The following is a 23892-nucleotide window of genomic DNA, read 5'->3' as shown; positions in this document are numbered from 1 at the left end:
GAGGCATAAAGGAAGATGGAGGAAGAGAGCTTTTTCTCTGACTTCCTGCTGTGTAGATAATGCCAAAAGCCAAAAGAAATTATTTTGACTTCAGCTACACAATTGACGTAGCTAAAGTTGCATAGCTTATTTCGGCTTCAGCCCTGCTGTGTAGACATGCCCATAGGGACTATAGTCTTAGTGCTAGCATTATTGTATCATTGAACTTGGAGCTATGAATTTATATGGGCATTATTGGCCTTTGCACACACATTCAAAGCAATCAGTGTCCAAATGAGAGATAAGCCAATATTATGAACAGGTGGCACTGAAAATTCAAGCTGACTGTGTATTTGCATGAATAAATGAACATAGTTGGCAGACAGACCTATTTTTTTTATCTATAGTTACATTTGACTATTTGACAGGTGACCAATCAGAGCAGGGAAAGACTCAATAGGTGGGACTTGCCCCGTGCTGACTGGAAGTGTCACTTTTCAGGTGGAGCAGAATTAGGCCAACATTAAGCACATGTGCAATTCTCATTCGTTAATAGTGCCTCGGATGAAGGGCTGGGGAATGTAAGTGCTCAGTACTGAATTGCATCCATCAACTATTAATTACATATCATTTATGGACTCAATCCCTGCTTCACTTCTGCATTGTGGCTATCACTCTCTCTATGTAATGTGTGGGGAAACTGAGGCAGAGAAGTGATCTTAGAGTTTTCAGGCCAGAAGGCACCACTATAATCAGATAGCCTAACCTCATATATAGTATAATATAGGCCAGAGAATTCCACCCTGTGATTTATGGATGAGGCACTTCCCTCACCTAAAGCCACACAATAATTTCAGAGTAGATTTCAGTGACCGATGTTCACTCTATTAGACCATCTTGTCTTTCTCATTAGAGTCATATCTCTGTTATTCAGACACACCCTCTCTTGTTCATCAGCTCCACATCAGAGCTGCTATGCAATTGCTTCACACATATGCATTACAGGCAGCAAATATTACGCTACCAAAATTACATCTGAAAAGTTGTATTCCCCAAACCTGTGCCTGGCATGATACCTCTCAGCCTCCTGTTCTGGAAGCTTAGCTCTCCGAGTTATTGGATTGCCTTGATTCGTTGTTTATCTTGAGGATTGGGATGCACAAATGTCATTGATAGGACAAAATCTAGTCGGCGGGGAGAAATAACTTGTGTTTGTTAAATTGCAGCTTCTCCGTGATGAGCAGTATCGCACTGTGAAATTAAATCTCTCTCTCTTTCTGGTTTCCCAGTCATTAAATAATTCCCCCAAACTCCCTTTATTTCTTTTCATCTCCAACTCAGAGTCATAGCCCTGTGCCACTTAAATCATCGATTCCTAATGATGCAGCTGAATTGTGATGTGCAACCTGTTCCCCAGGCAGCTTTTATATACGCTGCATTGATGCCGTTTGGTTGGTCACTAGCAGTAGGTGTTCTCATTGAATGGCCTTTGATATACTTCAGAGAAAAACCAGAGCTCAGGCTAGGTCTGAAAGTCAGGGTTCCCAGTGCCTCAGAGCCGGCGCTAGCATCTCTCTTCACCCAGCATGGAACCCGTGCAATTCATTCTGCTCAACGCTCCTCTCCGCGAAGCAGGCCTCAGTGAAACAGAGGCTCCAACTCCTCACCACTCCAGTGGGACTTGGCCTAGTCAGCGCTCCCCACATCAGATCTTTGGACTCTCTCTCACAAGGTGGGTCTCGGTTTGCTCCCGGCCCTCTGCTCACCACGGGGAGGTTTGAGACAACTACTTCCAAGGGACCCAGCCAAGCAGTCTGCACGATCCCTGTTGCCATGGTATCTGGTGGTGGTTACCAAGAGCCTTGAATTGTTTCGCCCTTGTTGCTGGATCTTCTCGGTGGTGGTCGAGCAAGCTCCAAGGGCAGGCATGTGAACTAAGCTATCAGTTGGGGGTTCTCTTCACATTTCATGGCTGGCCACCCACCAATTTGTAAGACCTCGAGGGCTACTAATAGATGATAATTATGACTGTGGTCTCCTCCAAAATCTGTGGCTGTTCCCAGGGGCCAAGGCTGGAACCCTGCACCTCTTGCTCTGAAGGCAGATACCTCATCTGCTGCACCACTGGAGGAGCCCCCCAACTGCCCTACATTCTGGGCCCAGCCAACCCTACTTTCTAAATAAACCAGAGAAAGGCCTGATCCTGTATCTTACTCCCTGTGGACAGACATGACGCCAGCGTAGAAACCTGCCCATCCATTTTACTTTGGTGGGGATTGGTGTCTAACCTCTTCTAGTTTTTGAATGCTTCACATCAAGCACGAATGGAAGCCCAGGAAATAACAGCTTCTGTGCCTTGTCTTTTTTTTGCTTTTTACTAAAATCGTCAAACCACTTGAGTGACAAATGAGTCTAACTCCCGTGGCCTACAGCAGGGGAACCTTTTTTTGGGTTGGGGGCCATTGACCCACAGAAAAATCAGTTGGGGGCTGCATACAAGTGAGAAGCAAGCAGAAAACAAAACAAAAAGAAACCCTCACTGACATGGGCCCTGACTGTGGAAAAAGACACTCCTCACGTTCTCCTCACACACCAGAGCATGGCGGGGGAGGGGGCAGGTTGGTAGATTTCATGTGCTTCAGCCTGGCAGTGGAGAGGCCTGGGGGCTGGAGCACCATGGGAAGGAGCACTGAGCCTTGGGGGCCAAATCCGGCCCCCGGACCTTAACTTCCCCACTGCTTCCCCACCCCTAGCCTACACCTTTGAAGAACTGGACCAGGCTGCCTAAGCCATTCAGGGTGTGTCTACACTACAGTTAAAACTCACAAGTGAGCCATGGCAGTTGACTGGGGCTAAGGGGCTGTTTAATTGCAGTGTAGGTGCTCAGGCTCAGGCTAGGTAACACTGCGGGGACTTTGCTGGATAACCCCACCAGCCAGGAGTGTAGTCTGATAACATGTAGACCCCCGTGAGTTGGGAGGGTCCCAGAGCCTGGACCACAACCCAACTGATTGTCTACACCGCAGCTAAACAGCCCCTTAGTCCAAGTCAGCTGTCGGTGCCTAACTGCAGTGTAGACACACACTTACGTGCTCCAGAAAACATTGTTCTTTGTCTCTTTCCACGTTTTCCTGAGGCTCCCACGTGGTGTCTTCCCCCACAGCTCAGGGATAGACAGGTCTCCCAGTGACATGGATCACCACACCGATCTCTTGCCTGGCCGTACGCCTTTTGCTTGTGCTCAGTCCAATTACAACTCTTGAATGACTTGGAAATGCTGGAAAATGGTATTTGCTTGGCCTCCTTTTCCCCCTCTGAGGATTCATGGCTTTTGTGGCTCGTTCCGAGCAGTTCCTATCTCTCCGGGGCCCATTTATTGCCTTTGCGTTGAACAGATCCCTGGCGCTTTCAATTGTATTATCACCAGGTGACAGCCCGCTGTGATTCCATTTCAGGGGGAATGTAAATAAGCCTCCATATCTTAATAGAATAAAAATTATAATATGACTTTTAATGACCCGACTAGAGGAAAAGCTTCCTTATTTATCGCCATGCGGAGTTGCTTGCGTCTGTTCTCTGCCGCTCCTCCGTGTGGAGGCCTGGCGTTGGTGAAGTTAATTATTTTCATCCACTTCCATCAACTCAACCTGTGACTGCTGCTGTCTCTTCGGATCCCTGCTACACTTAACCCATTCACAACCAGAGAAAGGTACTTTCCTCCAAAAATGGCTTTTCCATTGCCCTACTCATCCTGCAGCCATTTACACCTGTGCCCAGGGCCGGCTTTAGGATGTGTGGGGCCCGATTCGCAGGGTGGGGCCGTGTATGTGCCGTGCGCCTGGGGTGGCACCGCGAATGTGCCGCGTGTCTGGGAGTGGGACCCTGTTAGGCATGGGGCCCAATTCGGGGGAATCGGCCCTGCCTGTGCCGACTGAATGTAGATCAAACATTAGTCAGATGTAGAAGGAGTGACACTCATTTTGCATTGATATAAAATTATCCCAAGAATTGGCCAAGCCATTGTGTAATTGTGAAACTCAGGGCATGTCTACACTAGCGAGAAGATGGACCCTCCAGAGGTCGATCTTCTAGCATTTGATTTAGTGGGTCTAGTGTAGACCCGTTAATCGAACGCCGAGGGCAGACCCTGCCGGTGTCCTGTTCTCCTTATGCTGCAATGGCAGCCCCAAACTGGGTTTAATCTGTCCAGCGGCCCTTTCATAAAAAAATATAAACTGTTTAGCTTGAGCCCCTACCCAGAGCTCTCCTCTGAGTCCTGAATTTAGAAAAAGAAGAGATAACGTACACGCCTAGGGCAAGGCTCCTAGGTTTGAGATAGAGCGAGCGTAGGCCTCTACACACTTTACCCAGCACTGTCTCTTAAATAGATGCCCAGATGAAACTTGTATGAGGTCACACCCTTGAGGAGTTTCCGGTGGGCCAAAACTGCATTTTTCAATGAATAAAACAATTCATCCAAAAAATGAGCCGCACTGTCACAGCCCTAGCCTGCTACTGCTGCCGACTTTCCATGCCGTCCAGCATATTGCAACCTGGCAGTGAACCTCAGCTGGCTTGAAAGCTTCAGACTTGTGACTAGATCCGGGGAGATGCTATTTGGTTTTCTTGGGAAGCAGGACAAAAAAATCTTTTGAAAACTTCTCCAGTTTATTGATGGGGAAAAAAAGAACCGAAGCTGAAACTGCAGTGCTTCCTGGGACCCTAAGACGAGATATCGCATCCATATTAATGGAGCCTGCCTCGCACTAATTTAGAGACTCCCCTGTATTATGATTGTGTTATTTTGAAATACCTAACTTCAAAATAATAACTCCCGAAATAACTTCCTACTCTAGACATGCCCAAAATTTCAATTTGCTGGTGTTTTGACAAACCCAAAGTATTTCAGCCACAACAAACATTTTGGTTAAAATATGGGTTTGGGGTTTTGTTTTTTGGTAGGAGGGGGAGAGGAGTTTCAATGAAATAACTCTACTTTCACGATGAAGTTAGGCTCTGACTGTTTCACAGGGGTATGAGCAAACAGCTAAATGAGACACAAGAGGCTGGCACATGCAGTTGGGTCTAAATAGATCTAAGCTGTTCTAATGCCTAAAATAGAGTGTCGAGGAAATATTGTCTAACAAAAAGTACCGTGGACTTGGTTTCAAAAATCTTTTTTCCTCTTGCTCTCATGACAGTTCTCAGTGTAGCTTTGCATTGAGCTGGTTTTCCGAAATATATTTTTAAAATATCTTCTAGCAGTGGAGGTGGAAGAAAATAGATATGTATGTGCAGAATAGCATTAGCTGAATTGCCACCAGTTAGATTAATGACAGGATATATGAGTGCATGGCCTAAATAGAAAAAAAAAAAGTATTAAATTAAGTTTCTTCACCATCAAGGTTTTTCCCTGAATGACCTTAGTTCCCAATGAATACATATTTGTTTAAGCTATAAGACTCTAATGCCCTTGAGTTCTGACATACATTTTCTATTACCCGGCTGAATACTGTCACGGTGCAGCTTTTATTGTGAAGCAAAGCAAACTAGTTATCGCTGGGATCATTCATAATCATTTATCTTTTGATTACCAATATGTTTTTCAGGCTACAGCACAGTTTTTCATCTTCTCTGCTGCAGCTGTTCTTCTTTCACATGGCACTTTCTAAATAATTCACCTGTTTGCCCCACCAATAGATGCTGTGAAAAAGCGAGGGAGGGGTACGATCAACATTTTTAAAAGGAATGTAATGAAAAATCATCTTGTCTCTTTTTAAACTGTGATAAACACTAATCTCTAGCACCCTATTAACCTGAAAGTCCTGTACTCTTATTGGGTTTTTTTTACATTTCAATTTGTCTTTAGATCATGGGTTTTATAGATTCCCCCTCTCTCTCTTTGCCAGGGTATTTTTTTCTAAATAGGAGTCCAGTGAGCTGGATTGCTATCTCAGCTCTCTGAGATGGATTTGCTGTGCATTGTTAGACAAATCACCTTGGACTTGTCTACATGGAGAAACTTTGCAGCAGAATTGGATTATTCTAATGATAGTGTTTATTTATGGCCACATCGACACTGTTATTTCGAATGTATTATGTTCAAATTTGTAAAATCAGGTGCCCAGAAGTCTAAGTTCTGTATTCTCACTAGAGGGAAGAATCAAATGTAGTTCAAGGCAGGCTCTGTTAATGTGGACACACTACCTCAGACTTAGAGCTCCTGGAAGCACTCCGGGAGACTTCCCTCAGCTCTCCAGAGGCCAATGAATTTGAATTAGTGGCACCGGAGCATCCACACTAACGTCATTTTGGATTTATGCGTTCGGGAATAGCGTTATTCCAGAATAAGGGACCATGGAATTCAAACTCTGTAGTCTTGCTTTTCATGAGGAATAATGGGCTTGGTAGTGTGGATGCATCATTTACAAAGTCGACCTTGGGGGGCTAATTTCAGACCGAGGTCTTAGGCTGTGTCTACACTGGCGCGTTCTTGTGCGAAAACAGCCACTCTTGCGCAAAAACATGCCGCCTGTCTACACTGGCCGTGCATTCTTGCACAAGTAAATTGACGCTGTACTGTAGAAAATCAGGGCTTCTTGCGTGAGAACTCTGATGCTCCCGCTCAGGAAGAAGCCCTCTTCCAGAAGAGGGCAGTGTAGACAGGCAACATGAATTTCTTGCACAAGAAGCCCCTATGGTTAAAATGGCCATCAGAGCTTCCTTGCGGAAGAGAGGGTCTACACTGCCATGGATGCTCTTGTGCAAGAGCACATCTCTTGCGCAGAAGCACATACCAGTGTAGACGCGCTCTTGTGGAAGAGTTTTTGCACAAGAACTCTTCCGCAAAAGAGTTCTTGTGCAAGAAGCTGTCAGTGCAGACGTAGCCCTAGTGTAGACCAGGCCTAATATACCTAATTATAGTCTCATTATAATGCTACGTGTGGTATAATTATATACTGGCATAGCATGTTGTGTGGACACACTTCTGTAAAGAGCTCTTTTTTATATATACATCTTGTAAAGTGACAGGAACTAGACCGGAAAAAGCGTGATCACATTAGGACGTCCACTGGGGTAACGACAGTGCTATAATATCAGTATAGTTCTGCTGATAAATGTCCTTAGAGAAACCAGCCCTTCCCACACACACAAAAGTCCCGAGCCCAATGAGTAAGATTCTGCCCATCTTACAGTGAGGTGAAGAGGTTGTTTGAAATTTTGCTAAGGACAATTTTGAGAAGAAATTCATTTGGGGTTTGGCTGGAATATTTCTTTATATGGTTTCAATTTGGAAATATTGTTGCAGTACCTAAAGGAAGTTTTATGCACCTGACTTACAACTCCAATTTTTCTCTGTAGGCTTCCTGCTGAGACTACATATCCCATGATGCATCAAGGTCACCCCTATTAGAAAGACTAGGTGGGGGCATCCTGAAATCCTTGGCAAGAGAAGAGAAGACTGGAGACATGAAGCAACTTAACTACTCCTTCCCTGGGGAACCATGGCTGCTGTTCTTAATTTAAATATTTCATATAAAGAATGAAATAGTTTGGTTTTGCCTTCCCAATGAAAAGAATCCTCATTTTCCATGGAATGCAGATATCTTGTAAAAATGGTTTACTCTAAAACCCGCATTTCCATGGAAAAAACTGGACCTCAAAGCAAGAGTCAGTTGGAAATTCTCCAATTCTTATCACTGGAAGAGACATTTAAGTCAGGAGTTCATATTAACTATAAATAATAAAACCCTTTTTACCCAATTGTTTGACACCAAGTGTGCATTGGGATAGATAATATTAGAAATAATCCAGATTGTGGGGTTTTTCTATTTTATTTGCTTTTTTCAAATGAGAAGTTTTGCGGTACTTTGAGATAATAAAAATGAAATGCTAACCAGAGAAGCAGTTATCTTAGAGAGAGTTTTATTTAACAGATGACAAAGGAAGGCATTACCAGAGAGATTTGCAGAGGTTTACATTGCTTAAACAGTACCAAAATGGAGACTATAACTTCTAGATGGAAAAAGGAGCTAGATATCCCATTAGAATTGGAAGAATGACAAGAAGCTGTGAAACAAGAAGCTGAGCAGTGCCTTGCAGCTTAACAGATACAACATAAAATACTTTGGAGACTATGTTATATCCTTGATTAACATGAAAATTCATGTTTATTCTAGTCTGCCATTCCCAACAGGGTCCCTCCACAATCAGGCCTCCACTTTAGAGTTTGATTTAATCTCCTCTAGTCCCCCTACGCCCTTCAAAAAAGCAGATTCGGTTTCTCCACTACATTTCATGAAGTTGTGTCTGTCCATGTGTCACTATGACATAATAATAATGGAAAGAGAAGTTGGGAAGAATCAAAACCCAGGTTTGAAACCCTGCTCAGGAGCAGGAATGTGAATCTAGAACTTCTTCCACCAGATGAGTACTCCAAGGACCAGCATTGAGTGGCTCTCAACCTTTCCAGAGTACCAAACATAGCAACCTAACTCCTAGGCCAGGTCTACACTAGACCTGGAAGGTTGGCTTAAGGTACACAACTCCAGCTATGCAAAATGTAAATGCTCCTCATCAGCTTCCCTTACTGTTCGCAACTGTGAAGTGTACAGGTGCCTGCTGGAGCTGCCCTCAGCGCTTGATTTACGGGTCTATACTAGCTAAATCAAATGCCAGAACGTTGATCTCCAGCACGGTGGATGCAGAAAGCTCTATGTCAACGATAGGGCCTTTCCTGTCAACATAGCTGCAGCTCTCGCAAAGATGGATTAATTAAGCCGACGGAAACGGCTCTCCGGTCGGTGGAGTATCCCCTTCACGGAAGTGGTACAGCGGCAAAGCTTCACCGCTGCAGCTTTTTAAGTGTAGACATGCCCTGAGTTAGCTGAAGTAAATCAACTCACTGTTGAGTCACTGTTGTAGTCACAAGATGGCCTAAGGCTGTGCATATTTTGGGATAAAAATCACAAGTGTTGCAAACTCCTGGTAGGCAACAAAAGAAGGCAGTTGGTAGCAGTTTAGAGCAGTTTATACATGGTTACAGTCTCCACCTACCCTGTCTCTTTCTGTTCTGGAACCTCAGAGGTCCGGTGGGGAATCTCTTCCATTTCCCCTTTTCTGTGGATGCTGTCTGGGTACTAACCCTAAACAGAGGTTTGGGGGTTAGCTGCCAGGAAAAGGCCACTGCCCTGCAAACCTGAGGGAGTGGGAAACAAGCTGATCTGTTCCTCCCTCACTGCTTGATTCCACTGCTTAGATACACTCTCGTGGTGAGGATTATAAGATATGTATGACTCTAGCAGCTATCGACTAGGGAGTATGAGGTATTTCAGACAGGGAAATGAGTATGAGGTATTTCAGACAGGCTGGTAAGGTCAGGGTTCCTTGGTAAGCAGTGCTGGCAGAAACAGGGAAGGAAATTCCTCAGGGAATTTTCAGGTTGCTTCCTGTATTCCTCTTGCATGCGCCTACACAGCAGCATTATTTTGGAATAACGGCCGTTATTCCAAAATAACAGTGTGAGCGTCAACACAGCAATTCCGTTCGTTATTTCAAATTTATTTCAAAATAACGGACGGCTAATTCCAACTTCTGTAAATGTCATGCCACGAGGAATAACGCCTCTTCCAAAATAGCTATTTCGGAATAGCCGTCATGTGGATGTTCCACTGCTGCTATTTCGAAATAGCTCCTCACCAGGGCATTCAAAGTAATTCCTCCTCAGGGCCTCCTGGGGCTCTGCATTGAGGTAGTAATGAGGGGAGCCTGCCTCAGACTAAAATAGCTTATTTCAAAATAGCCCGTCTACACTACAGGAAAGCTTCAAAATTAGAGTTCTGGGTGCCACATTTCAGCAAAGATGTTCATATATTGGAAAAAGGTCAAAGACCGGCAACAAAAATGATTAAAGGTCTAGAAAACATGAGCTGTATGAGGAAGATTGACAAAACTGGGTGTGTTTAGTCTGGATAAGACTGAGGGGGGACACGAGAGCAGCTTTCAAGTATGTAAAAGGTTGCTACAAGGAAGAGGGAGAAGAATTATTCTTAATCTCAGCGAATAGGACAAGCAGCAATGAGTTTAAATTGCAGCAAGGGAGGTTTAGGTTGGACATCAGGAAAAACTTCCTACTTGTCTGGGTGGTTAAACACTGGAATAAATTGCCCTGGGAGGTTGTGGAATCTCCATCTCTGGAGATATTTATGAGCAGGTTGGATAGACATTCGTCAGGGATGGTCTAGTTATTACTTAGTTCTGCCAGGAGTACAGACTGGACTAGATACCACTCTATGTTCTCTTCCAGTCCTATGATTCTGGGAAATACACCCCCTCCTCACTTTTTGCATGTCTGCGATATGCTAGTGGACTTTGAAGCCAGCACAGAAATGGTAATATAGGAGATAAGATCAAGAGACCGGAGATGCTGCACACTCTTCAATTCCTTTCACCTTCCAGATTGCCCCACAATTTCCCATATGGGTTGGGAGTATGAGGAAATCTATAAAACGCTGGGGTACAGGCTGCGAAAGCCGCCCTTGGACTGGAACTTAGATTAAAATCCCTTTTAGTCAGTTTTATTCCATGCCTGTAACTTCCAGCCAAATGTATGCCAGCAAAGTGAAATGCAATTTACACATTCCACAGGTCCTTCCCCACTGATTAGGAGTTATAGTTATTGAAAGCCTCGGGGTGCTGCTCAGAAGCACAGCAAAGTAATTCACCCAGCTAAAAGCTCACCTTTATGCAGGCAAAACGTATTACCATCTGGAGAAGAGAGGCTGTTATGTGTAATGCATGGCTTACACCTTATTCATCAGGGCCTAGCTCTGTCTGCGTGATACCTAGGGGGGAGTTCGCTACATGGCATCATATATCACGAGGTACCTTTCTCTGCATTCTTATTCGCAAATTGGCACCATCCCCGTCTCCTGCGTCGAGGGTCCTGCCCTCGCTCCTTTGCACACGGCCTTGTCTGAATTCCACAACTGTCTCCCCAGATTGCCAGGGTCAGATTTGAGTGCCGTGTGCTTTATACTGTGGGTTTGAATGGCTGCCTAGTATTTTTGGGGAGATTTCAAGGTGCTTTTTGGGGTCACCTTGGTCTCGTGCCAAGAACTGCCAACCGGTGGCTATTTTCCTTCAATCACATACAAGGGTTAGGAGGCAGATTTTCCATCTAGTTGACCTTCCACCTGGAGTGTCCCCTTTGAGACTCTCTGGGGTAAGTCTTCCAACCCAGGCAGGTTTCTTCCAGGTGAATTGATGTCTCCTGATGTCTGCAGCTGCCTGTCACCAGATGTCAACAGCTCCAGAATCAAGCTCTGTTCTTGTTGGGACTCCCTGGATCAAAGATGTAATTTAGACGGCTTTTCTGACTGTAGCTCAGGGGTGGGCAATAATTTTGGCAGGGGGGCCACTTAATTAATTTGGGTACATGGTCATGGGCTGACTCCATACCCGGAAGGGGAGGGGCCGTTGGTGGAAGGGGCAGGACTGGGAACTAGCCTGCCCCCAGAGCTGTGTTAAAAACACAGCAAAGGGCGCGCAGCTCTTGGCTCTGCCACTGCCACGTTGCCAGGCAGCGCTCGGGACTGCTCCCGCTATTTAAAAGGCTCATGGTTCCAGTTCCTGCGGGGTAGTGAGCTGCGAGCCATTTAAATAGGATCCTGCTGCCTGAGCCACCGCTTGGAAATTCGATGGCACGCGCAACTGGATACAAATAGAAAGTGGCTAGATGCCGTCCGTGGGCCAGATTGAAGTGTTAGGTGGCCGGATTCTAGTCCCACACTATGAATTCCCCACTTCGAGTCACTTACACCCAGTCTTCATAGGTGTCTTTGCACAGTTACTCAGTGTGGCTGGTCATGGAGGTGTGCAACAGATCTCGGAGAGGGGTGCTCCCCTTGGCCCCGTGATCACCTGGCATGCCTGGCAACCCTTCTCAGAGGAGATACATGGGTCACCTCAGCCACACAGACATTCCTCTTATTCCTCTGCTTTTCTTGTCTTCCCGAGGCAGGCGGTGAATGTCTTGGCTCACACTCAGTTCCAGAGATTTCTTCTCTGAAGTCTCCACTGCTGCAGCCTTCTCGAACATACATGAAGATACACCCAGGAACATCTTCCGGACCGGGTCATTGGGTAAGCTGGATTAAAACTGGTCACACAGGGCGTCGCTTAATATTTGTCCTCTCTGATAGTGGTTCCACCAGGGAAGCGGAGAGCCTGAAGCACAGTCTGCTGCTGCTGTAAGGAGGCTGTTGGAGCATTGCCATTCTGTCATCATTGGTGAGGTAGGAAAGAAAGGCTCCTGCTCTCAATGTACATGGGAGTTCCAGGCACAGTTCATAGACTTATGGGATTGGAAGAGACCTCAAGAGGTCATCTAGTCCAGTCCCCTGCCCTCGTGACAGGACTAAGTTGTATGGCCTGTTGTCTTCAGCAGACTATCCCTCTGGAAAGGTGTTGTGGGTAACAAATTGGTGCAAACTGTGAATCCTCAGTAGTGTGCCCCATAAGTTTGGAGCAAACTCCAGCAGTGGGGGTAGCACCAGGCGTGATGTGTTCTCTTGCTCCTGGCTCCTTGCAATGTGGGTTTTCTCAAGATTTGAAGATTCTTCTGGCCAGTGAATGTTGCCCCCAGCGGTAGGGGCTGTACAGGCCAGACATTAGACAAGAGAGGAATGCTGGTGTACATTGCAAGCAGCATGTCTACCCTCTCTGCATTGAATTTCCTGACTCTTTCCCAGGATGCCTCTTAATCTGCCTCTGATTTAAGTGCACAGATTTGAAGCTTCTCCCATTTTTAATCTCTCATGGAAGGCTGGGCGAGGTATATTTCTATGCGATAGAGTCGAGCATCTTTTCTGGGAGCCAACTGATTCCTTGGGCACATTGTAGCATATATATTTTTACAGTGAGGGTGGGTAAATTAGGCAGGCAGTGAATGGAGAAGCTGTTCCATCTGCTGGTAAAGACACGTTTAAGGAGGTTGGAGCAATAAGGCTTGGATGGAATAATTGACGGACAATGTTGGGTCATTGGAGCTCTTGTAGGGGGGATTCTGATGGCTTCAGATATTAAGAGGGCAAACAATGTTCCCCCTTCCAAGAATGAATTGTGTAAGAAACTCTATACAAATCTGATTAACTTCAATAGCAGCACATATATGTAATGTGGCAAAGATGTCAACAGCTGTCATAGAGCACTAGAACTGGAAGGGATCTCAAGAGGCCATCAAGTCCAGCCCCCTGCCCACACGGCAGGACCAAGCACCCTCTAGTGCAGTGTTTCTCAACCAGCGGTACAAGTACCCTTGGGGTACTCGAGTGAAGTCCCAGGGGTGCGTCTATACACCTGAAATTGGGAGAACTGAATTTTTGTGTTAAGTTTTACAGCGCTTTATTATTTTTGTACTTTTTACACCCCAAAATTTTCATCACCTGCCCAGCTACAATTAAGTTGTTTAAACAAATGTGTTGCAATGGTAGAAAAACATTTTGTGTGTGTGAAAACTGTAGGTATTGGGGGTACTTAGCCTTTTTTTTAAAAATGTGAGAAACTCTGGTTTAGACCATCCCTGAGAGATGTCTATCCAACCTGCTCTTAAATATCTCCAGTGATGGAGATTCCACAACCTCCCCAGGCAATTTATTCCAGTGTTTAACCACCCTGACAGGTAGCAAGTTTTTCCTAATGTCCAACCTAAACCTCCCTCGCTGCAGTTTAAGCTGCTTCTCCTGTCCTCAGAGACCAAGGAGAACAATTTCTCCCCCTCCTCCTTGTAACATCCTTTTAGGTACTTGAAAGAGATTTCAACCAGCAGCTCCCTGCTTCTGGGGCAAGTGCCAACCCACAGGGAAACCAAGGAGTTGTCTGTGTTGGAGAAGCAAAGCTCGGTAGGGTATAGGCGCAGAGCTGCATTGCGTCAGCGGTAGCTGGCGGTGGGACAGTCAGCTAGACGGAGCACATCTCACACAGTTAGGGAGGGATTCTCTTCAGATGCCTTCCCAATCCACCTGTGTCTCAGCACAGACCCACATGCCTGGTCGCTTCTGCACCTCCTCAGAGAGGGGACCAAGGGCGAGACCCCCTCCTTAGCAGTGGTCTCAGCCCAGCAGTTGCTTGACCACCGTTAAGATGTTTCAGTGCATCACAGCAATCAGATATTGCCTGCTTCCTTTTCCTCCCAGCTGTCTCTTTCCCCCTGTTGGTCTCACGGCTCAGAGTGCAACCTGCATAGGGTGGGAACCGTCCTCCTCTGTGTCTGTACAGCGCTGAGCACTGTGGGCTCCTAGCACGGCTGGGCTCCTAGGAACCACTGAAACGCACACAGGGTGGGCTGGCCGGCCTGGTCCTCAGGAAGGGGTCTCCTAGAATGTCTCCCATCCCTCTGGGGCACTTCCAAGTGAAGCTCGCAACGGGGGAAGTGTCTATGAAGCAGAGCAGCGTGCATCCCCTGCAGCTGCAAGAGAACAAGCTGGCGTCAGCTCACCAGCCCGTGGGTGGGCCACAGAGCAGGAACAAAGGCCTAGGTGCAGCATCTCCATTGCACATACAGGCACATGAGGTGGAACGCGGCTTTCCTTAGCAGGGCTGCGGGGGATGCTGCAGCACCCCTGGGACCCAGGACTGCCCCCCGGGGACCCAGCTGCCCCCCAACACACTGAAGGCTTTGCTGCTGGCTCTGCTCTGGGGTCCCAGCTGTTGGATCTGCATGCTACGGCTGGCTCTGGGCCTAGGGTCCCAGCGCACCGGGGCTCCTCTGCTGGGTCGGGGGTCCCAGCTGCCGGCCCCACACACCAGAACGCTCTGCTTCAGCACCATGTGTTGGGGGCTCTGGTGGCAGCCCCGGGCTCTGAGTCCTGGCAGCTGGCCCCCCCATGCCAGGGTTTAACTCCTGAATTCAGCTGCTGCGGGCAGGGAAGAATAAGGGGGGAGGAGGTGTGAGCACCCCCACTCTTAAAAATATCCCTTGCAGGCTCCAAGGCCAAATCAACCATTACTGCTAAAATGGCAAGCTGCTATTTGTTAGAAACAAAAGCAAAGTCGGAAGACGTCAGAAATATGGAAATCCATGGTGGCATTTCATTTAGAGTACAGGTTGAACCTCTCCAGTCCGGCACTCTCCGGCAAGCAACGTATGTGGCCCGGCATGACTGTAGTTAGCTGGATGACCACTTATCATGGGTGTGGCCAAGTTTCCTGAGGTCCCATAAAGTTTGTTGACCGCCACTAGGCCTGGCTCTCAGTGTTCTGTGCTGTTATTTAGCTCTAAGTTACCCCCAGATGTCTCCTAAGAGCCCACTCTACAGTGGAAGTGCTGGCAATGCTGCTAGACAATATCGACCTCTCGTGGTCTGGCAAATTCTCTGGTTCAGAGCCAGTCAGGTCTTGAGGGTGCCGGACTAGAGAGGTTCAACCTGTACTAATGCATTTTATGGAGGAACCAGTGACATTTATTCTCCTAGATATTCAGGCACTTCAAAAAATCATCTGGATTTCCCAAGATGAAAGGGAGATAAAAGAGCTATAAAGTTGCGGTTTCAGCTGATGACAGGGCAGCGGTAAATGATCCGAGCAAGCTGCCATAAGGGCACAACGGTCAGGACCTTTTTTTAGCTTTCGGGAGCGGGGGGGATTGGGAGAGTGCAGAGGCTGAAGTCTGGGGGAGGGACAGCAAGAGAAGCCAGGTTTGTTTTTAAACAGAAACACTCGTTATGTAGCCAAGTGCTTCGATGCTACCTCAGTCACTGGCGTCCAGATACCCACTGGCACTGCTACATCACCGCAAACAAAGCATCTGATGGACACACGTCACTACTGACGGATCTTCCAAGAGCAGCTTTGCCAGCCCCGCTCTGGGACCCTTCCTGAGCCAAAGGGTGATGCTGAATTTGACAGTCATGTCAATTTCAGGCAGCAGCGGCCGGAGGCCTGGCGAGCATTTTTTCGGTTTTGGAAAACGCTGCATTTCTGGAGCCCCCTCTCTGCCTGCCATCATCGCCCCCTCTCTGCCTGCCATCATCACGTTCCTAATCTCCCGATTCCTTGTTCCAGCTGTACATCTGGCCTCTTTGTCGGCTGATCCGCAAATGTTTTCAATCGATCCAGTCAGGTGAAACTCAGCCACAAAATGCTGTGCTTTGAAATGCTCACTTTCTGGTGAGTCAGTCACAACAAACAGCTCTCCAGATGTTCCTGGCTTGGGGCAGGAGGGTCTTCGTACATTGCGAATCGATGTGAAAATGTTACACTTCCAGCACCGTGCATAATTCCTCACCTGTTGAGATGAAAATCATCTACCATGTGTTGTTTGTAACAGGTTTTGGCAGACGGCCCTGTGGGAAATGAGCTCATTTCTTAAAATTAAAATACAGACCCAGCATCCTGAAAGTCTTCCGTTTGCTAGGGCGGCTTCACTTGTTCTTCCCCCGCCTGTACCCCCACCCCTGCCAAACAAAGGGCCTCAGAGGGCATGGCTATGCCTCATTAAAGTATCCGTGGCAGGCATGCATTTGCTGACTCCGGCTCAGGCTGCAGGGCTATCAGACTGCAGTCTAGGCATTTTGGTTCAGTTGGGAGTCTGGCCTCTGGGAACCTACCCCTTGCCTATAGCCCGGCAGTCTGAGCCCCATGAATCCGGGTCACTTGGCGTGTGCGCCAGCCAGGAGTGATTTACTGCCGTGTAGACGTACCCTAAGTGTGGCTTAGATTCAGGTTTGAACTTAGTTTCAGAAATGATCCAGTGCCCAAGCTGAAATTCCACCCGGGTTTTCTGACCCATGCTTGGGCTTGCGGAAAGCAGGGTCAAATTTGGGGTGACCCTGAGCAGATGCCGGTGTGTGGATGCGAAGCCGGTGAAAGCTAGCGGTGGCTTGCACACGTGAGCTCCATAAGGCTTTCTTTCTAGCATAAATTTATACACAGCAGCTGTGCTCCATCTTTGCCACCCCACCGCAAACTGACAATGCCTGACAACACAAGAAAAACAATTGGCAAGCCCCTTTACCATACCCTGGCGTGCCGGAAATGGATTTTTATGCCTTTGCTCCCTAGATAAGTCCTCTTGTTTTATTCAGTGTGTAGGACGTCACGCACATCACCCTAGGTTCATAGCCTCCCTGGAAGGGGTGTGTTATGCACAAAAGTTCTTAAAATGCCCATGGATTTGATCTTTACAAGTATCAGGTTTTGGGGGGAGATCTGGTGTATTGTAGGCCCTATAAAAATTACTGGGAATCTTCCTCATTCCTTATTCATGGGTGGGAAACATTTTTTAGGCCAGGGGCTTCTGAGCCACAGAAAAATCCGTCAGAGATCAATCAAAAGTGAGAAAAAAAAGCCATTCCCCTCTCACACCAGACCCTGGATGGGCCCAGGTGTGGGGTTTTTTGGGAACCCCGAGGCTTGGGGGGGGGGCAAAAATGAGGAGTTCAGCGTGTGAGGGGGCTGTTGGGAAGCAGGCTGGGGGTCTGGGCGAGAAGGAGGGAGTAGGAGGGAGTTGAGGGTCGGTGGGGCTGGGAGGGTGCAGGCTGGGAGTGGCAGGGATGGGTGCAGGAGCAGAGTGGGGGTGTGGAGTCTGGCCAGGAAGCGGGCTGCCGGGCTGGATTATCAGCTCCCCAATGCTGGGGTGGAGGGGCTGAAGTGTGGGGGCTGAGTCCTGGCAAGCTGAAGGCCGGATCTGCCCCTGAGACGTAGATTCCCCACCCCTTCCTTATGTGACCCTCTAGCGACGCTCTCTACATACTACAACACCAGCGCATTATGGTGACAAAGGGTGGCTTTGTATTGCGAGTACGATTGAGCACAAGTGGTAGTGAATTATTCCCTTTAAAAGATGGTGATCATTCAAGGAGATCCCATTAGCAGAGATGAGCCCAAAGCTGTGTACCGTCATGGACCCGGGCCTGGACTGAACCCTCTATTAGGAGGCCTTTTGTCTGTATAATGGGAATAAACTATACTCCTAAATCCGTGTGTCTCTCACAAACCCGATTTGGATCAGAGCTGTAGCTAAGGGCGATCTCTAATGGCAAGTTTTCTCTCAATCCATTGACGCTATTACCGCATGTTTCCCATCCTATTTTCTCTGGGATTGCATGAAAATTAACCTTCTGATAAAGTACGCTATACACTTTAATTGGATTTCGCCAAGCTTGCCCTTCTTCCGCAAACAGGATGAGAATGTAATGGCTTTTGATAGGTAATGACATTACCTGCTCTTATTTTGTAAATTAATGTACAAAAGTTTGAGCACAACCAAAGAGAGGACTGTGGAAAACCAGAACTCACAAGTCTACTGTGAATGTCATAAGTGCCTCTGACCCAAGACAACTGACTCTAGAAAACCCACAGTTTGCATAAGAACATAAGAACAGACACACTGGGTCAGACCAAAGGTCCATCCAGCCCAGTACGCTGTCTGTCGACAGTGGCCAATGCCAGGTGCCCCAGAGGGAGTGAACAGACCAGGAAGTCATCAAGTGATCCCTCCCCGTCACCCATTCCCAGCCTGTGACAAACAGAGGCGAGGGACACCATTCTTACGTATCCTGGCTAATAAGTATTGCTGGACCTAACTTCCATGAATTTATCTAGGTCTTTTTTAAAGCCTGTTAAAGTCCTGCTCTTCTTGACATCCTCTGGCAAGGAGTTCCACAGGTTGACTGTGTGCTGCGTGAAGAAAAACTAGCTTTTGTTTGCAATGAAATGAATAGGTAGCAGGCTTAAAACAATGAACTTTAATGGATGTTGACAGTGTGTTGACAGTGTGCTGACTGTTAGATGAAGATCCAGTGGCAAATGGAAGGCAAATCCAATTGATGCATTGGTGTCTCTGGGGAATGAGGAATGAAAAGATTAAAACTGGACTCTACTCAGTGGCTCATCTGAACAGGTTGAAGTAGTTCAGAGAATCTAGATTCATGGACAATTCAAGTCTCAGGTGGTCAAAAACATCTTACATTCCTCTTGGCTTGAACAAATTGCCAGACTGGGTTAGATGGGCCATGTCTCCAACCCTGAGTCCTCTCTCAGAAAGTAGCCAGGACGTGCAAGAAGAGCATGCAAGAAAGTCCGTAGCGGCCAATATTGGAGTAACCTTCCTGAGGGAGAAGTTCTTTCTATTGCCCCTGCTGGTTGGGGTTGTTGGCTCATTCCCTGAAGCATAAGGATACATGTTAATACCTTGTCCACATGCATGTCTAGGTACTAGTAACTGGGACTGTTCCAGCCACTTTTGTTTCTGCTTGACCCTTGGGCCAACTGGGAGCTTCTGCCATGAGGGCAGGGGACTGGACTTGACCTCATGAGGTCCCTTCCAGTTCTAGTGTTCTGTGACTCTGGGCTAACTGGCCCTACAGATGGAATACTTGTGGGGCCCAGGGCACCTCCACCACCAGGCAGTGCCAAGGTGTAACAACATTCCCGGCATGTCCGCTTTTGCTCAAGACGGGCCAGCTGCCTTTTCCGATCACGTAGGCTGCTGGGTTTTGTTACCACCGACCCGGTGGGCTCAGCGTCAATGGATGTTTGAGGTCCAGGGTGATGCTGCTGCTCGGAGGTGCCCTCCTAACGGTCCTGTAGCAAGCGGAGGACAGCCACGGTTGCCACACACTGTCGTGTTCAGAGGAATTACTGATGCTTTCTTACCAGTCGAAATTCCTCTGCTGCTTAGTGGTTTGGCTTCCTGAGGAAGCCCTGCCAGGAACCAAGAGCCCAATCGCGTGGCCTTGTCTCAGACAATCACCTCAGTCAGAAAACCTCGGTCCGCCTCATCCGGGCGGGACGGCAGGGTCCTCGCTCCCTGTTTTCTGTGTTTCATCCCCCACCTCCGTGTCCCTCCTCTGGAGGCAACAGCCCTGCTGATTATGGGCAGGCTCCTGACAGAAAGCTGCTCCGTGGCTGCGGTTTAAGTCCTTCCCCGTGCCTGCTGGAAAGGATTACTGTAGCATTGCACAGTGGTGGGGAGTAAACACTCAGTCACCCCACAGCAGTGGTCCTCCGCTGGCGGGGGGTAGTTTGAGTTGTTCCTGTTTATTTGTTCTGTTGTCCCAGCGCTTCCAGCGGGCGGCAGTGGCGTGTGTACCTGAACACCCAGGAGGGCGCCAAGGGAAGCACGGAGACGCTAGTCACCGCCTCGCTGCCTGGCTCGGCTAACCTCTCAGTTGCTCTCAGGTCAAGTCAGCACATCCCTTCCCATCGGCGCCTTGCAACTCTTTCTCAGAAGCCGTCTTTGGGATCAGAGGGCCGGCAGGGGTTTTCACGAGGGCACTGCACGCACAGAGGAGGGCCTAATTATAAGCACTCTCCTGCCATTTACAACACGGGGCGCATAGGCAGATAGGCCGAGCCGTCCCGCTCGCAGTCTCTCTCTTCTGAATGGAATGAGCTAATGGTCCTGCCACGACAAGGGCTGAGGCTGGCAGGGTTTTAACCTCAGGCAGGGAGAATATTTTCTCTTCTACCTGCCGAAAGGGGAGGACAAAGGGGTCAGCTTCTCTGGGCTCCTGAGGATTCACAGGGGCCTGGGGGGTCTGGCTGCCACTGTTGCTGCAGTGCTGGGTGGCTTTTGGGGCAATTAGTGGGGGCACCGTGGTCTGGGTGGCACTGAGGCCTGACTGCCCGTGGCCCCGCCCCTTTTTTCTGAGTCCCCGCCTCTTCCAGGAACCTGGAGCCGCCCCCTTCCTACGGGCCCGGTGTGGCAGTCGGCCCACTGTACATGCATTTCTTAGTAGATGTGAGAGACGAGATCCGGAAGCCCCACTTTCCGATGAGTGCTGCTGGACAGTAGGAAGAAATTCCCTTCAGATCTCCAAGCAATTAAGAAGAAACCTGCTGAGGGAAAATTAACCATGACTGCATCCCCGGAGCAGCCCACAGCTAACCTGGCCTACAGAGCATGGCTACACAGAGGTTTTCAAAGACTTGGGCCCATCTCTTAAAAAAATATATAAGCACCGGAATGAGGCATTATCATAGCACATTCCTGCCTTGTAGCACCCCCTGCTGTGTCAGGATGGCACTGCATGTCCTCCCTGCCTCAGTGGGGATCGTGGATTCCTGAAGTAGAATTACTGGCTCCCTGAGAATGGAAACTAAGCAAAATCCCGTGTCTCAGGGGTCCTCTGAAGCAGCTGTTCCCAAACTGGGTCAGGACCCCAAAGTGGGTAGCGATCCCATTTGAACAGAGTCCTCAGGACTGGCTTAGACTTGCTGGGGCCTGTGGTCCAGGGCCAGAGCCAGGCCTCCTGATGAGGGGTGACAAAGGAGGCACACACACACACACACACACACACACACACACACACACACGGCTCCGTTGCTCAATAAAACTTCAGCTGCAATCTTTGTCTCCTTTCATGTATTTTTGTAAGTCAATCTTAGCCAAACATTTCCAGAGTCATTTTCTTCCCCATTTATTCAGGATTCTTCCTTTCCTGAAAGCACACAAGTGTCCCTAATGGCTGATATGACATTATTGTGACTGCTAGTCAGTCAAGCAGTCGTCCATCTGGGGCCACAAACCCATGACATTCTAAGTGCTTTGTTTAATAAAACAGAGTAATATTAGAGATCTTGCTCCTCAGGGCTGAGCTTTCTCCTGGTTGCAACAATTTGACACGACATTGACTTTCATTTTCTCACCGTTTCATTTTTACCTCGCAAGCAGAATGCACCTGTCCCATTAATTCAGTGAAAGCTTAGTGCAGAAATTAGGTAAGATCTCTCATCACACTGGTTAAATACAGTGTATGTTGCCTGGGTAGCTCTTGCTTATTAATGCACAGATCAGCTTTTGCAATAATTATTTGTTTTGTGGTAGTCATTGGACACTACCCCTGCCGTCGGGGCTCCATCTGGGTAGACACTATACAGGCCAGAGAGTGTATGCAGAAAGATTAACAAAATGTCTCGGCTTGACAAAGCCCTGGGTTGATTTAGTTGGGATTGGTCCTGCCTTAGGCAGGATGCTGGACCTGATGACCTCCTGAGGTCTCTTCCAACTCTATGAGTCTATGGCTGTGTCTAGACTGGCCAGTTTTTCCAGAAAATCAGCCGCTTTGCCAGAAAAACTTGCCAGCTGTCTACACTGGCCGCTTGAATTTCCACAAAAGCACTGACTTCCTACTGTAAGAAATCAGTGCTTCTTGCGGAAATACTATTCTGCTCCCGTTCGGGCAAAAGTCACTTTTGCACAAAACTTTTGCGCAAAAGGGCCAGTGTAGACAGCTCAGATTTGTTTTCCACAAAAAAGCCCTGATTGCGAAAATGGTGATCGGGGCTTTTTTGCGGAAAAGCGCATCTAGATTGGCCATGGACGCTTTTCCGCAAAAAGTGCTTTTGCGGAAAAGCGTCCGTGCCAATCTAGACACTCTGTTCCGAAAATGTGTTTAATGGAAAACTTTTCCATTAAAAGCATTTCCGGAAAATCATGCCAATCTAGACGCAGCCTATGATTCTATGAAGCAGGATCTATGGAATTTTCTAATCTTCATGGAGAAGATTAAAGATTCTCTTCCTTTTTTCCCCCCTTGCTCTGATACCTCCCAGAGAGGCCTTGGTGTTCAGACTGACTTTTCCTGGATGCTGTGGTAGTGTCTAAGTGCTCTGCCATGGCATGCAACTGCTTGAATAAATGTATGCAGCTACTAGCGCAAATGAGCCCTGAAAGGTTCCTTCAGAATGGAGGAAGGATGTGCAATTAAGCACTGAAGTCAGATGCAAAGATCCGCTCTACAGATAAAGCCCAGGCACCTTTTAGCAAGGTTTAATGATGTATCGCCTTTGCTCTGTGGAAGACCACGATCCTTTGCTTCATGCTTGGCTGGAGATGTTGGAGCTGGTCCTGCTTTGAGCAGGGGGTTAGATTGATGACTTCCTGAGGTCTCTTCCAACTCTAACCTTCTTTGTTTCTATGGGCTCACGATTTAACACAACGGTAAGGCCTATCATTTCTGTCACCAGAATTTGATTTCTTTTTCACTGCAGGAAAAAACACAACAGAGTCTAAATTGTGAGCTCATACTTTCTCTTTCATTTGGAAAGTCTCCATCAAAACATTGACTTGTACAGATGGTGAATTTCCCATCCTGCAGAAGAAATTATATTGTTAAAACAGTGTCTAGAAGGTATTAGAATGCAGGCGTCTTTCCTTTATTTCTTCTCCAGTTTGATAATATATTCAGCAGGTGAGGAAAGGGGACAGTTTTAGTGTCATATCCATAAAGAGAAATGAGTAAACTGATTATTCGGGTGCCAAGGAGTTTTGATCTGTGAGGTGCAGATTGCAAGATACATCAAAAAATAAATATCTTCGGGAAGATCAGGAATAAATAGTGTGTGGGGGACTTTACAATGGAAACTTCATTCTAATTTAGTTTCTTAGGGAAGAAGGGACTGCAAGAACATCTGGTCTGACTTCCTGTATGTCAAAGGCCATTAATGCAGGTGTATTTGGGTGGATTTTGAGACCAACTACCTCATCTGGGCCAAAGCATTTAGCTCCTGTTTTTTTATCTAGACTGTAGTAATTTTCCGAGATACCAAGGAAGAAGGGATGTGTTGAAAGAGGACTTTTTTCCTAAATTTGGTACCGTGTAGATGTGCCAAATATTGGAAAAGCCTCTTTTTTACAGTAAAGCAGGAAAAGATGCGCAATTTGCGTACTGCAAATTGGCTAGGTCTACACACAGAGGAAAGCCAGAGAAAGAAAAGCAAAGAGTGTACATGGGGAGAGAAAAGGAGACATGGGAGGGGGGAGGTTTCTAGAGGCCTTTCGATAGAAGGGAAGCGATTATGTGGAATATATCCAGACAATCCCAACAGGTGACCCATGCCACATAGAGCGGAAGAAGGCAACCCCACCCACTCCAAGGTCCACTCCATCTTTTGGCCGTACAACACACA

At 47.5% G+C, this 23892-nt stretch overlaps 1 long non-coding RNA gene across 1 annotated transcript in view; it reads left to right on the top strand.

Moving 5' to 3' along the window:
- Nucleotides 1-7851, top strand: part of LOC142829390 (uncharacterized) — a 33784-nt gene extending 25933 nt beyond the window's left edge. The window contains exon 3 of the long non-coding RNA XR_012903780.2: nt 7342-7851. This is a non-coding gene — a long non-coding RNA (uncharacterized LOC142829390). The remainder of the gene's footprint in view (nt 1-7341) is intronic.
- Nucleotides 7852-23892: the final 16041 nt, after the last annotated feature.

The sequence above is a fragment of the Pelodiscus sinensis genome, chromosome 4 (genome assembly GCF_052426305.1).
Source record: "Pelodiscus sinensis isolate ZL-2025 chromosome 4, ASM5242630v1, whole genome shotgun sequence".
Classification (NCBI taxonomy): domain Eukaryota; kingdom Metazoa; phylum Chordata; order Testudines; family Trionychidae; genus Pelodiscus; species Pelodiscus sinensis.
Note: the sequence above shows the minus strand (reverse complement) of the source record. Positions and strands in the feature narration are given on the sequence as shown.